Source organism: Mastacembelus armatus, chromosome 16 (genome assembly GCF_900324485.2).
Source record: "Mastacembelus armatus chromosome 16, fMasArm1.2, whole genome shotgun sequence".
Taxonomy (NCBI): Eukaryota; Metazoa; Chordata; class Actinopteri; order Synbranchiformes; family Mastacembelidae; genus Mastacembelus; species Mastacembelus armatus.
The window spans coordinates 16,854,239-16,859,238 of NC_046648.1; positions in this window are offsets into that span (position 1 = coordinate 16,854,239).

The following is a 5,000-nucleotide window of genomic DNA, read 5'->3' on the forward strand; positions in this document are numbered from 1 at the left end:
TATCTGTCTGTCTGTATCTCTGTCTATCTATTCTATCTACTATCTCTATATCTATTCTTTTTCTGTCTGTCTGTCTGTCTATATTATCTATCTGTCTCTGTCTGTTGTCTATCTATCTATCTATCTATCTATCTATCTATCATCTCTCTGTCTCTGGTCTATTATTATCTATCTTATCTATCTATCTATCATCTATCTATACTATTCTATCTATCTTTCTATCTATCTATCTATCTCTCTATCTCTGGTCTGTCTGTCTGTTGTTTATCATCTATTACTTTGTTCTTCTGTCTCGTATGTATGTCTTGTCTGTCTATGCTATCTATATCTATCTATCCTAATCTCATCTATCTATCTATCTATCTATCTATCTATCTATCTATCTATCTCTGTCTGTCTGTCTGTCTGTCTGTCTGTCTATCTATCTATCTATCTTTATCTATCTATCTATTCTTATCTGTCTGTCGTCTGTCTGTCTGTCTGTCTGTCTGTCTGCCATCTATCATCATCTGTTGTCTGTCTGTCTGTCTGTCTATCTATATATCTATCTATCTCATCCTTCTATCTCTCTTATCTATCTATCTATCTATCTATCTATTCTATCTATTCATTTATCTATCTTCTCTGTTTCTGTCTTCTGTCTGTCTGTCTATATCTCCTATCTATCTATCTATCTATCTATTATCTTATCGTCTCTGTCTGTCTGATCTATTATCTATCTATCTATCTATCTATCTATCTATCTATCTATCTATCTATCTACTCTATATGAAAATTGTTTCTCTGTCTGTCTGTACTCTTCTTCTTCTAGCTATCTATCTATCTATTATCTTATCTATCTATGTTGTCTTCGTCGTCTGTCTATCATCTTTCTGGCTCTGTTCTATCTATCTATCTCTCTAATCATCTATCTATCTATGCTTTCTGTTTTGTCGTCTGTCTGCTCATTATTATGTCTTTGTTCTGTATCTCGATATCTATACATTCTTATTATCTATCTATCTCTTCTGTCTGTCTGTGCTGTCTGTCTGTCTGTCTGCTATCTACATCTTCTTCTACTTCATCTATCTCGTCTTATCTATCTATCTATCTATCATATCTATCTTCTATCTATCTTCTATCTGTATCGTATGCTTCTATCTGCTGTCTCTGTCTGTCTGTCTGTCTATCTATCTATCTATCTATCTTATTCTAGACTATGCTTATCTATTATCTTTCTGTCTATCTCGTCTGTCTGTTGTCTTAGTCTGGCATCTCTACTGATTACTATTATTATCTGTCGATGTCTTCTTCTGTCTATCTATCTATTTCATCCTATCTATCTATATATCCTATCTATTATCATCTATCTATCTTATCTTCTATCTCTAGTCTACTCATCTGGTCTTATCATATACACCACTCTATCTATCTATCTATTTGTCTTGTCTGTCTGTCTATCTATTATCTATCTATCTATTATCTATCCTTATCTATCTACTATCTATTATTCTATCTGCTCTGTTCTGTCTGTCGTCTGTTATATCTATCTATCTACTCTCAGTCCTATCGCGATCGTGATGTGGGCTTCTGCGGCTGGATTAGATATCGATTATGCTCTATCTATCTCTCTGATTTCTCTGTCGTCTGTCTGTTTCATCTACTTGCGTCTATCTCTCTATCTATCTTCATCTATCTATCTAGCTATTACTCTATCTATCTATTCGGTGGGTTCTCTCTATTGTCTGCAGCTGTCTGGGACCCGTCGCGACTCGGAACACTGGACAGACTGCATGGCGCGTGGCGAGTATCGGGGATCATCATGCTGCGATGCTATTGCATCGACCGTTGTCGTCTGCTGACTCTATCTATCTATTTATCTTACTCTAGCACTGCTGCGTGATCTGATCTGTCTGTCTGTGTCTAGTCTAGTCTATCATCTTCATCTATCTTCATCTATTATCTATCTATCTATCTATCTATGTCTTGTCTGTCTGTCTATCTATCTATACTTATCTATTGTCTGTCTATCTATCTATCTTATTTGATATCTAACAAATCTATCTATCTACTATCTATCTATCTATCTATCTTATCTGTCTGTCTGTCTGTCGTCTGCGTCTGTCGATGCCTATCTATCTATCTGTTCTGTCTGTCTGTCTATTTATCTCATCTATCTATTCTATCATCTATCTATCTATCATATCTGATCTAGCTATCTCTCTATCTAATCGTATCTATATATCTCTGTGTCAGTCTGTCTGTCTATCTATCTATCTATCTATCTATCTATCTATCTAATCTATCTATAATCTATTATACTATCTAATCTATCTCTTCTATCTCATCTATCTGCTGTCTGCTGTTCTGTCTGTCGTCTGCCTATCTATCATCTGCTGTCTGTCTGTCTGTCTATCTATCATCTATCTATCTATCTATCTATAGCTATCTACTCATATCTATCTATTATTATCTCTTCTGTCTATTATCATCTATCTACTACTTATCTATCTATTACTATCTATCTATCTATACTACTCTAATTTCTGTCTGTCTGTTCGTCTGTATGTCTATGCCTATCTATCTATCTGTCTGTCGTCTGTCTAGTTTACTCTAGCTATCTATCCTCTATCTATCATCTACTATCGTTATGCTATCTATTCCTCTTCTTCTATTCTTTTTCTACGCTTCTGTTTTTTCTTTCTGCTTTCCCCCCCCCCCCCCTTTCTCCCCCCCGTCTCTCGTTGGTGTCGTCTTTATCTATCTATCTAGTCTATCTGTCTGCTCTCTCTGTCTCTCTTCTCTCTGTCTCTCTGTCTCTATCTATCTCTCTATCTATCTAGCTATCTATTATAGTCTATCTATCTATCGATCCATCATCTATCTATCTCTGTCTGTCTGTCTGTCTTATCTTATCTATTTCTGCTCTTTCTTCTTCTGTCTGTATACTCATCTTCTATCTATCTCTTGCTATAGCTATGCTATTATCGGGATCGAGCGAAAGTCTACGTCTGTGTTCTTGAGGTCGTCGATCTATCTATGCTATTTGTTCTCTGGCTGTGCTGTTGTCTGGCTGTCTATGCTATCTACTATCTAATCTTATCTATCTAGCTATCTATCTCTATCTATACTATCTATCTGATCTATCTCTGTCTGTCTGTCGTCTGTCTGTCTGTCTATCTATCTCATATAATCTATCATCTATATTATCTATTCTATCTATCGTCTGTCTGTCTGTCTTTTGTTGTCTGTCTGTCTGTCTGCCTATCTATCTATCTGTCTGTCTGTCTGTCTGTCTTGTCTATATTATTCTATCTATTCGTATAATATCTATACCTATCTAGACACATCTATATCTATCTTTATCTCACTCGTCTCGTCTGTGTCATCTATATTATCTAATCTATCATCTTCTGTCAGCTACGCTCGCTGTGCTGGTCTAGAACTTCATCATGGAGGGCATCGGGCAACGATGCGCTGGGATCGATGCTATCGAGTCCTGATCTAGCTAGCTGATGCACAGTCTACGATCTGATCTACCTCTGATCTATCTATCTAATCTGATCGGTCTGCTGTCTCTGTCTGTCTGTCTAGCTATCTATCTGATTATCTATCTATCCCTATCCTATCTATTCTGATTTGTCTCTGATCTGTCTGTCTGTCTGTCTATCTATCTCTGTCTGTCTGTCTGTCGTCTGTCTTCTGTCTCTAGTCTATCTAATCTATCTATCTATCATCTATCTATTTCTGTCTGTCCTGTCTGTTGTCTGTCTGTCGTCTGCCTACTTATCTATCTGTCTGTCGCTGCTGTCTATCGACTATGCTATCTATCTATCTATCTATTATACTGATTTGCTATCTACCTCTATGTCGTCTGTCGTTGCTGTCGGTCTGTCTGTGGCGGCTGTCTGGGCGACGTACCGTAATGACGGGCGGAGTACTGGGCAGTAGCAAGGCGCGGCGACTAGCTGCCTATCTATCTATCGACACTAGCTCTACTTTCTGTCTATCACGGTTCTATCTATTCTATGCTTCTATCTATCTGATCTAGCATCTAGCATCTATCTATCATCTATCTATCTATTGTCTGTCTTGTGTCTGTACTTCTTTACTACTCCCCATTACTCCATCTCTTTTTCTGCTTCTCTGTCTGTTGCTGTGTGTCTGTCTGTCTATCTATCTATCTATCTATCTAATTATCCTATCTTGTCTGTATGTCTGTCTCTCTGTCCATCTATCTATCTATCTATCATCTAAATCTATTATCTATCTACTCATCTTATCTATTATCTATCGTTTCTGTTTCTATCTATCTATCTATTCTGTTCTGTCTGTCTGTCAGACTATTCCGTCTACTCTGCGACGATCTATTATCTGATCTATGCTATCTATCTAATCTATCTCTGTCTGTCTGTCTGTCTGTCCTGTCTATCTATCTATCTATCTATCATCGTTGTCTATCTTCTTATCTAATCTATCTGTCTCTGGTCTGTCTGTCTATCCTAATCTCCATCTATTCTATCTATCTATCTATCTATCTATTCTAATCTATCTATCTATCATCTGTCTCTTGGGCTATCTATTCTATCTATCTATCTATCTATCTATGCTATCATGCTAATATATCTAACCTGTCTGTCTATGTCAGATCTATCTATCAATCTATCTATCTGATGATATCTATCTATCTATCTATCTATCTATCTAGCTCTATCTACTCAATCTAGCTCTGTACTGTCTGTCTGTATGTCTGTCTATCTATCTCATATCCGAGCTATCTATCTATCTATCTATGCGATCTATATACGTCTATCTATCTGTTCTGTCCTGTTGTCTGGTCTGTCTGCCTATCTAATCTATCTCTATCTATCCATCTATCTATCTATCTATTATCTATCCATCTTTCTATCTATCTATCTATCTATCTGTCGTCTTGTCTGTCTGTCTGTGCTGGCGGTGCCTATCTACATCTGTCGCTGTCTTCTAGCTATCTCCTATCTCTACTCTATCATCTATCATCT